This window comes from Panthera pardus, unplaced genomic scaffold (assembly GCF_024362965.1).
Source record: "Panthera pardus isolate Hobbes unplaced genomic scaffold, ASM2436296v1 HiC_scaffold_3, whole genome shotgun sequence".
In the NCBI taxonomy this organism is placed as follows: domain Eukaryota; kingdom Metazoa; phylum Chordata; class Mammalia; order Carnivora; family Felidae; genus Panthera; species Panthera pardus.
Genome location: NW_026526876.1, coordinates 6295451 through 6306511, shown reverse-complemented (window position 1 = coordinate 6306511; position 11061 = coordinate 6295451). Strand labels below are relative to the sequence as shown.

Here is an 11061-nt window from a genome sequence, read left to right as displayed (position 1 = left end):
GTAAAATCTCCCAGGCTGGGCTAGGACGTTGGTATGCTTTTACGGTTCTCCAGGTGATTCTAATATATAGCCTGGGCTGAGCACCCCAGTTGGAATCCAGCTGCCTCATCTTACTGGTAGAAGAAATGGAACCAGAACAATTCGTGGTCCTCTTCTCTAGCAAGGAATTTTCTACTTTAGGTCCCAAATTTCATAACCGTTCATTTCTCAAAGCAACACATTTAGGGGTCCTGGGTCAGTTAAGCATCTGACTCCTGATTTTGGCTCAGGTCACAATCTCACAGTTTGTGAGTTCAAGCCCCGAATCAGGCTCTGCACTGACAGCCTGGAGCCTGCTTGGTATTCTCTCTGTGTCCTCTCTCCCTGTACCTTTCCTGCTGTCTCTCCCTCTCTCTAAATATAAATAAATTAAAATAAAAAAAAGGAGAGTCTGGGTGGCTCAGTTGGTCAAGTGTCCAACTTCAACTCAGGTCATGATCTCACAGTTCGTGAGTTCAAGCCCTGCATCGGGCTCCATGCTGACAGCTCAGAACCTAGATCCTGCTTCGGATTCTGTCTCTGTCTCTCTCTCTGCCCCTCCCTCACTCATTCTCTCTCTCTCTCTCTCAAAAATAAATAAAACATTTTTTTTAATAAAAAAAAAAAGAGTAGGACAGTTAACCGAATGAGCCACCCAGGTGCCGCAGGAAGCTGCCTTTCAACATGAAGGAGGTACAGTCTTTCCCTCCATTACTCGGCCGTGATTAGAATCCATGCACATATGAACAAAACCAGTCCTGGTTTATGCCTGAGTCCAGCATGAATTTTGACGGTTTCCCCCCGCACCACCATCATTCCCAAAACGTTCCAAACTGGACATTAAATGTTCTGATCACCTTTCTCTAGATGAGTCCCCCCCAAAGTCTCGTCCACGCTTTCTCCGAAAGACCCACTTCTCTTAGGCTGAGAAGCCCCAGAACCTGCCTTCTAATTGCACCCTTGTTGCGAGTCTGACAAACACATCTGATAGCTCACGCCCCGGGGGGACATTGGTCAGTAGCCTTGGACTTCTCAGCTTAATTGCCCTAGCTTTAATGCCACTTAAATCAGAATGTAAGCACCGAAAGAATTTCAGGAATCCGATGATATAAATTGTATTTTTAGAGCTGAGAATGAGTTGAGCTAGTGACACAGTGCAGCGCCTAAAGATAGATCTCTTTAGTTTTCCCATGATTTATCACAGGCGAGTTCACAGCAGGTTAAAATAATTGAATGTGCTGATAGCATGCATATTGGCACGGTTTTATGAGCAGTCATTCATAACATATTTGTCACGAAGCATAGCTTCCAGGATGGAACCCTGATCCGCAGGCAGTGTTTTAGCCTCCACGACGCGGTGGAATTAACTCCTCTGTGGAGCCTGGCCACGTCGTCACGGTGTCCGGCCCCCAGCTAGAGCTGCGGGGAGAAGGATCAAGGGAATGACTGGTCCGCCAAACAAACCGTAAGTATATCATGACGACAGGCACACTTTCACTGGAGGCTAAGGAGAAAATGTGCTTTCCGGGGACGGCTGTAACTCCGTGCTTATAGACTCAACCTGCACTGACTTCTTTCTTTTCCCTTCGTGGTTCACTTTCCCCTTTTCTCCCAGTGTGATTTTTTTCCCCTCTGCTTATGGGCTGCGTCCCCTGGGCATGTACTTTTTCCACAATAAAAAAAATGACTCTGCGGGGGTCACTGCCGCAGGTGACAGACAATGCGTGTGTCGTAGGTACACGTGGACCCAAGTTCGGCTGCGTTCCTTATTTTTCTGTGAATCTGCTTAGTTCCTGTGTTGAGCCCCGATTTGGCGTAGTCGTGGAGGCACGTCCTCTGTCAGTCCGGGATGTCCTTACTCAAACACAAGGTCCTGTCTGGGTGCTCCGTGGCTGGTCTGCTTAGGGGACACTGGGCTTCAGGGCAAGTGGGAGGTGCTCGGGGCTCCCTCCCGGGGACCCCACCCTCCATCATATCGGCTTTCTTGGCTTCTGTGACCCTCCATCTCCCCAAATTTGAATAGTCCCCAGGTTTGAATCTACTCTGGAGAAGGAGTTTCTGAGATCTCTGATCTCCCAAATCTTTAGTTTCTGTCTGGAGCCTGGGACTTGGGACTCAAAAGCTAAACCTGTGGCTCCTCTGTTACCTACGTTTTGCTGGTTTTCCCTTCCCTAAAGCACTAAAGACAGACAGCTGCACTGCCTAATGGGGCGAAAACATGGGGGTTACCAGGGAAAACATACAGGCAAATTTCTCCCAGTAATTTCCCACCGCATACAGCAGGCAGTCAACAAAGGTGACTGCTATCTTTACACAAGGTAGTGTAGAGAAGCAATAAAGACCACAGACTTGATAGCCAGGCTCCACAAGTCCAAAATCTGGCTGCATGGTCTCCTGACCGTGTCCTTAGACAAGCCACCTAACCATTCTATGCCTCAGTTTCCCCACATACAACAAGGAGATTATAGCAGCACCTCCCTACAAGGTCCTACCTATATAAAGTGCTTGGTGAATTAATTATGCTATTAGTATTACCACTTCTACAAAGCTCTGTCTCTCAGAGCCATTGGTGACCGTAATTGCATTGATGCCACTGGTATACACAGTACATCCCATGCAGAGAAGGTGAAACCACACCTAGTATTTCACAGGGAAAGGAGCTACTGTTCCCAGGTGGGAGGCTGGGCTGAGTCTCCTGGAAATGCAGCCCTCTGGGTAAGATGTGGATAGAAATGATCCTAAGGGCTGGGTTAAGAAGGAATCAGCTGACCTCAGTCAAGGCAGTTCTGAGATTCTTGGTGTGGAGAGACAGATTCTTGAGATTCTGGAAGAGAGTTCCATGCTTCCAGTCCAGAGGATAAGAGAGTGAAGCAGGGAGAGGGGGAGAGGGAACGGAGGCAGGGAGAGGCTGGCTAAGTCGGTGTGAGGAACGTGCCTGGTCGACCACTGCTGGCGGCTGCTGGAGAACAGAACACGCACCGGCCCTCTCCTAAGAGGCAAGTCCTGTGCTGGCTCTTGCTGAGGGAGGTGCCGCTCCTGTGAGCAGAGACAAGAGAGGGAAACGGAGGGGGAGACGATGGTTCACCAGTCCCCACGTTACATAAACGTCATTCTCTAGCCCATCAAACTGATGAGCTTGAGAAAGAGAACGCGGGGGACTCTGGCATTTACACCTGCTCCCCTTTCTATCCCAGAGCTGTTCTGGTCAATGTCCCTATCAGCCCACATGAAGTCAGGATGAGCAAGTCTGCAGGGACAGCAGAAGCAGTGCCATGTCAAGGCTTAGGAGGTCTAGACTCAAGACCCAAGCGTATGACCAACTAGCCTGTGGCCTTGGACATACCTTTCACCTTCCTGGACCGAGGGCCATCCGTGAAGAGGTAGACGCAGATAAAAGCAGCTTCGTTTGGGGAGAGCAACGTAGCATAGTTAAGAATGCGGGTTTCAGAGCCAGAGGGACATCAATATGAGTTGTCTTTGCCATTAACCAGATGTAAATATAGGGCAATTAACTTATTTAATTTCTCTAAGCTCCACTTCCCTCATGTATAAAGATGGAGATAATAACAGCACACTTCTCATGATTATTTTGAAGATTAAATTCAAGAGTGTATGTGGAGTGTTCAGCACAGTACTGCTGAAACACTGTAAGTGCTTGATCGATGGTTGCCAATATCACTATAGCGAGTTTTCGCTGGAACCCAGGGTTCCGTCAGGTCAGGGGGAGATGGAACTCAAGACAGTGGGCCCTCCTTCATTCACATCATCTTTGATTTTCTATCTGCTTTATCTAGTGTAAAAAATAAAAATAAAAATAAATGTCTCACGCTAAAAAATTAACAATAATACTAGATATCACTGGACTAGACCAAGAGTTGGCCTACTTTTTCTGTAAGGGGTCAGGTAGTAAGTATCTTGGGCTCTGTGGGCCACATGCGGTCTCAGTTGAATGTTCTTTTAAATTAGTTAGGGTCAGTCTTGGAACATAAGAGTGTTTGTTAGGATGGGACCACAGCAATGACACAGGGCCCTCACCCTTGTAAAACGAACATCTCAGTGGCTGCACACAGTTAAGACATACTTCTTACATCACAGTAAAATGTGAACTGAGCACTGGTCTACACCACAAGTCTTTTGGAGACAAAGAATCTTTCCATCTAGTGGCTCTCCATCCATTTGGAGACCTCTGTTGGATGGCAGGAAAAGAGAGATGGGCCCACAGTCAAGAGCTCTTTAAAAATGTAAAATCCAGGGGCACCTGGGTGGCTCAGTCAGTTAAGCATCCGACTCTTGATCTCGGCTCAGGTCTTGATCTCAAGGTTGTGAGTTCAAGGCTCATGTTGGGCTTTGAGCTACGCATGAAGCCTACTTTAAAAATTATAATTAAAAAAAATTGTTAAAACCTTTCTTTGCTCAGGGCCTATACAGTGATAGGCCACAGGCTGATTTGAGCCTGTAGGCCATTGTTGGCACACTCCTGGATCAGACCATTTCTTAGGTTTCCTTCTGCAGATGAACCAAACTTCTCTGTGATCAGCCTTGTTTTTCCCCATCAAAGCAGACTAGTGACCCACTCTGTAAGATCTCACACCCTCTGTCATGTGATAATCTTTTTCACATTTCTAACAGTTGTCAGATTAAGTGGTTTTGTAATGTTACACAGAGTCCTTTTGTGGGCGGTCTTCGTAGAGATGGTGTATCAGTTCCCTAGGCCTGCCTTTAATAGAGTACTACAAACTGGGTGGCTTAAGACAACAGAAATTTATTCTCTCCTAGTTCTGGAGCCCGGAAGTCCAGAATCAGAGTGCTGGAAGCCTTGATCTGGGGGCTCTGAGGGAGAGTCTGGCCCATGACTTTCTCCTAGCTTCTGGTGATGGTCACCAGTCCTTGACATTCCTTGACTTGTAGACATACAGGGTCAACCTCTGCCTTTATTTTCACATGACATTCTCCCTGTGTCTCTGTATCTTTCCCTTGGCCATCTTCTCATTAGGTTACTCCGTACCCTAATATCCTCATCTTAACTTGACCAAATCAGCAAAGACCCCATCTCCAAATAAGACCATGTTCACAGATAATAGGAGTCAGGGGTTGACTCTATCTTTTGGGGGGACAGAGGTCAGCCCATAACAGGTGGTGAATGGCACATGGTCATGTATTCTTATCTAGCAACTGTGAAAGGATAGAAGTGATGAGGACTCAGAGGGTTATCCCATGTGGCAGCAGAGATGAATGAGACAGACCAGGTGGCGACGAGCTTCATTTTTACCCATCATTGTAAATTGCTGTACTGTTACAGCTGCTACCTTGAAGAATGCAGAATTTTGCTTTTTAAAGTGTGTGTGTGTGTGTGTGTTTAATATGGACATGGAACAATGAGCTAGAAAATGTTGCACATTCTGTACCCTCCTTCTATTTTCAACTTATAAATGCTGCATTCAGAATACCGGAACAATGTGGCTTGCGGTTACTAACAAAATTAAAAATAAAAGTAAAAAGCCCCAAAGTATTCGTGTCACCCCGTGAGGGAAGAGGGGCCTGGTGCCCTGGACATAAGGCCTTTCCGGTGAGTTTTTCACCCCTTTCTGCAGAGGTCAGGATTTGAAAATCACTACCAGCTGGTTGGAATTTGGTCCTATTTTGAAACCAATGATTTAGACTGCTAAACCATCGCTGGGACTAAGATTTATTTTCCCCCACTTGGTCTATGTTACAGAGATCCAATTTGCAGAGTGGAGGAAAGGGGCAGAATATTTTCTTGGTGACTCCGCACCGCCTCTGCCAGTGGAAAACTACCAATATCCCACAGCTAACCCATGCGAATTGGTCCATGCGACACCATGTCTAATAATCCAGGCAGGACTTAATGTTCCCCTCCCAAAGTTCCATGGCCTTGTTGTCTTGTTCCTCATCGGTGGCACTCATTATAGGCTGCCATATTTGCAAGTCATGTCTCCCCTCCAGAAGTGCAAGCTCTTTGAAGTCTTCCTCTTGTAAAAGAGAGGGGAACAAACCACAAGAGACTCTATTTATTTATTTATTTATTTATTTATTTATTTATTTATTTATGTTTTTATTTATTTTTGAAAGAGAGAGAGAGACAGAGCATGAGCAGGGGAGGGGCAGAGAGAGAGGGAGACACAGAATCCGAAGCAGGCTCCAGGCTCTGAGCCGTCAGCACAGAGCCCGACGCAGGGCTTGAACTCATGAACCGCGAGATCATGACCTGAGCCGAAGTCGGACGCTCAACCGACTGAGCCACCCAGGCACCCCTGTAGTTATTATCTTTTTGAAGGAGAACTTGGTGTTAAAACCTGGCACATTTTTAGCCCAAACATTCCACTTCCATAAATTTTACCCAGGAAAAAACCATAAATGTGTACAAAATATATCATCAAGATGACTTACAGAGCAGGACGCTGTTGGTTTCATTAATGATGCCATATGCATTAAAGTAAACACGGGGGAGTCTGTTAGAGGGACACATAGACAGCATTTTCTTTTTCTTTCTTTCTTTTAAATTTATTTTAGAGAGAGAGAGCACGCGTGAGGGTGGGAGGGGGAAGGGGGCAGAGAGAGAGGGAGACACAGAATCCGAAGCAGGCTCCAGGCTCTGAGCTGTCAGCACAGAGCCCGACGCGGGGCCCGAACTCACAAACCGTGAGATCGTGACCTGAGCCGAAGTCAGACACTCAACCGACTGAGCCACCCAGGCGTCCCAAGAGACTCTTCATAATAGAGTACAAACCAAGGGATGATGGAGGGAGGTAGGTGGGGGATGGGCTAGGTGGGCAGTGGGCATTAAGGAGGGCACTTGTGGGATGAGCCCTGGGTGTTATATGCAAGTGATGAATCACTGGATTCTACTCGTGAAACCAATATTGTACTGTATACCAACTAATTGAAGTATAAATAAATTTAAAAAAAAAGAAAGAAATCTTACCCTTTGGACTCAAGGTGGAGAGGAGGAAGCCAGTAGAGAGGGGGAGACTTGAGATGCTAGAGAGGAAAGGAAAGCTTGGGAGTGAATCCTTCAGGATCCAGGAAGGATAGGGCAAAAGGCCAAGCTGGAATAGTCCCTGCCCTATACAGGAACACCGAGTTGTGGAGAATTTCATTTCAGCTTCCCTGGAAGCCGGCTAACCCCTTCTGTTTGGGGTGCAACATCAGACCTAGAATTCAAGAGACTGTACCTAAGGACAAGCGTGTCAAAGCTAGCAGCCCTAAGCAACTCACTTCACTTCTCTCTGCCTTAGCCTTCTCATCTGTATGATGGGCTACATAATGGAATTTGCATCTTGACATTGTTGCTGGGATCAAATGTGATAATGGGTGAAAAGTACTCAGCCCATAGCATAGCACAGTGGTCTGTCCCCCAACTTCCCGCATTTACCCCCTAAGAATTTTGAGAGTGCTTGGGTTGGAGCCTGAGAATCTGTAGATGTATCCTGCACAGAAATTTTTATTTTCAAGGAATTTGGCGACACAAGGCTGTGGCAATACTAATGGCTCAATAAAGAGTAGCTGTATTCATTTTACTATGTTCATCATCATTAACATCATCACCATTGTTGTCATCGTGGGGAATTCTTTTTTTTTTATTTTAATAAACAAGTTTATCTTTAGTAAGCCTATATAAAAACATGAATAAATTTAATCTTTAAGAATGGTTTTGAGGGGCGCCTGGGTTGGTTGAGCGTCCACCTCTTGATTTTGGCTCAGGTCATGATCCTGGGGTCATGGGATCGAGCCCCGCCTTGGGCTCTGTGCTGAGTGTGGAACCTACTTGAGATTCTCTCTCTCTCCTTCTGCTTCTCTTTCCTGCCCGTGCTCTTGCTCTGTCTCTCCAAAAAGAAAAGAAAAGAAAAAAGAAAAGAATGGTTTTGGATTCGAGAGTACATAAATCATGGATTCTTATTCTGGCCCTACCTGAAACAGCAGTGTGACTTACAGAATAGTTAATATCTATGCCTCAGTTTCTTCATCCATAAAATAGCTTGTCACTGGTAAGGGTTGTGGTAATGATTATCTAAAGTAGCTGGCACACAGTAGGTCCTTAATCTGTGACAGATTTTCTTTCTTTTAAGCAATGGCTCAAATACTCTTATTATCTAAACTCTGTTTCCCCCATTAGGTCTTATGTAGGGGCCATTATATAAACAGATAAAGACAGAACTCTTTTGGTTCGTGGTTAGATGGGGGTCTTCCCGTCTCCCCACCAAATTCCCCTGTTGGTCCTTAAGTTACCGCCACAGAGCGCTATGTTTAAAAACAAAATCAAACCAAACCAAAACAAAAACCTCTGTCTTTAAATCGCATAAATGTTAACTGATCTTTAACATGATGATTTTCCCAATGTTTAAAGTATCTTTGGAAGAATATAAAGATGTCTCACATAGTATGAAAACTTGGCTGTCAAAAATGGACTCACAACATGGGGAATTCTACCTGAGGATAACGTCAGGGGAAGCATTCAGCAGTAATGGTGGATTCTGTAGCATAATTTAATGTAGTTGCATCCACCGTGGTCTGATACGGAGACAGATTCATTGTTTGCAGAACTGGTAGGCTTGTCACCAAATCCAAACGACGCCCAGCTTGGAGCTCGTGGCCATTTTTTCAATGGTACACTTATTTAGGTGGGAAATGGCCTTAACTTACAATAAACCCTTGGATTTCACTCAATAAATCCATTGGCTATAAATCTAACCCATGATTCCTTTCCATCATTTTCCTGAAATGAAGAACAAGAAAGAGTCAAGGAGGTGCACGTCACCACATTCTGACTGGGGAACTCCCAAAAAGGGAAGAGTTATGAGATCGTAGCATTACAGGGGCAGTAGGGGGAAAAACTCATCGTCCGATACTTTCACATACAGACTTGTGCCCCCTTTAACTATTAAACCCAGTGTTTGTCCATTGTTCTTAGACATCTAGGGGCAAAGCCTTTTAATAAACTCCTCTCTGTGTTTGCTTGCTTTGATGGTTTTCAAACTCCTTATAATCAGTAACACATGTTTTAATTATTTTGTTTTCTGTCATACAATTTGCTCAGCTTTTCCCAATTCCTGCAATTAACACTTAGGGAGGAGAAACCAAATCACACAATTCATTGTACTTACTTCAGTATCTAGCATAGGAATTTCTTACTAATGCATCAGTGAAAAGATTCATGAACTGATGGTACCCAACTCATTACAGCGTGTCTTAATTCAAAGTCCTTCATTTTGATCATACCTGTCTAATCATTTGACTGTTCTGCTTCTCTATGTGCTCATTGTTAGATTAATAATAATAATGATAGTAGATTATAATAGATTAAAGATAGTAATGGATTAACAGTATAATAATAGATTAATAGATCATCATAATAGATTGATAATTGGGACACCTGGGTGGCTCAGTCAGGCGTCCAGCTTCGGCTCAGGTCATGATCTCACGGTTCGTGGGTTTGAGCCCCACTTTGGGCTCTGTGCTGACCGCTCGGAGCCTGGAGCCTGCTTCGGATTCTTGTCTCCCTGTCTCTCTGCCCCTCCCCTGCTCATGCTCTGTCTCTCTCTCACTCTCAAAAATAAACAATAAACATCAAAAAAATTAAATAGTAGATTGAAAATAGATACTAGTAATAGATTGATTGTAATAACAGATCACTCTAAGGGCACATGAGGCTAGCATCTTGTCTGTGGGCCCTTGAAATAACTAAATGGAAGAGGTGTGTTCTCTTAAGGGAAATGTGCGTGTAGGTTATCAGTAGCAAGGCAAAAGGAAGAAACTATTTTTAACTGGGTCTCTGGCCCCACGTAGCTCCCAGAAGCTGGGCTGGACAAGGTAGAAATCTTCGCCTACCTCCAGCTACCATCCCCTTATCCCCAAAGCACAGTTCCTGGGTCTCAGAACTTACACTCGTTAAGCGAAACTTCTATTCTGTAGCACCAAAGTGAAAGGACCCAGAAAGACCGAGAGTTAAGAGTGTCAATTACTTAGGACAGAGTAACTCTAAAACAAGCACCTCTAACATCTTAGCGGCTGAGCACGATTCAGATTTACTTCTCGCGTTGCAGTACAAAGTAAGTTTGTGGGGAGGGGAGCTCTTGTCCACATAGTTTCCCGGGGACCTAGAATCCTTCTATTTAATGGCTCCTCCATCTTTTAGGGCTCTTAAGACCTCCTCTTGATGGAAGGAGAAGAGGTACACGGAACATTTTTTGGTTTGACAATAGGCAAGTCGCTTGGATGTACAGTCAAGAACCCAAACACAGGGCAATCCTTAATTATGAGAGAGCTGTATAGCGGTGTGCCTAGGAAGGAAAGAGAATGGTGAACAGAGCCAGTCTCCGTTACAGACAGCAAGTACTTGTCCCCAAAACCTAATGGCTTAGCTGGCCTCAGCCACTTGCTCTGGACAGTCATGGCAAGTGGGAGTTCCCCTGGGAAAATAAAGGGCATTATGTGGGAGAGACTACTTGGTGAAAATCCCGAACTTTTAGTTCCAAGTAAAGATGGCCCGTCGGTGTCCCGGGATCTGAATTATTCACCCTGGATTCCATTCTAGAAGAGCAACAGGCTTGTAAATAGGAGAGGGATAAAATGCTGTCTTCGACTAGCAGCCGATGCTCGATTCCCCTCAAAAACCTGTGCTCTCCTCCTGATTTCTGTCTCCCACTGAAGCACAATCCCTACAAGCAAAAAACTATTGCCCATGGAGTGTTTACTGTTGCTAAAAGTATGAGTTTTCAGTACTCATAAAACTCATACTTTGTTATCATGTGTTCCCCCCGCCGCCGCCCCCCCCCCCCCCACCGAAGGATGATGTCTTCCATTCAGATAATTTCTCACCAGTTGTAGGATGATGGTGGTGATCGGTGATGCCAAACTTGGATCCTCACCTCGTGTCTAACACCACTCTAAGCACCTTGCAAGTGCTTCCTGCTTAGTTCCTCTAACAGCCTTTGAAATAGGTCTTCAAATTCTGTTCTGCATTTTGCAGCTTTGGAAACCGAAACACCAAGAGGTTAGATAACTTGTCCAAGGTCACACAACCAT

At 45.1% G+C, this 11061-nt stretch overlaps 1 long non-coding RNA gene across 1 annotated transcript in view; it reads left to right on the top strand.

The window, feature by feature from the left end:
- Positions 1–1197: 1197 nt before the first annotated feature.
- Positions 1198–11061, top strand: part of LOC109245848 (uncharacterized) — an 87677-nt gene continuing 77813 nt past the window's right edge. Inside the window, exon 1 of the long non-coding RNA XR_002071119.2 lies at positions 1198–1483. This is a non-coding gene — a long non-coding RNA (uncharacterized LOC109245848). The remainder of the gene's footprint in view (positions 1484–11061) is intronic.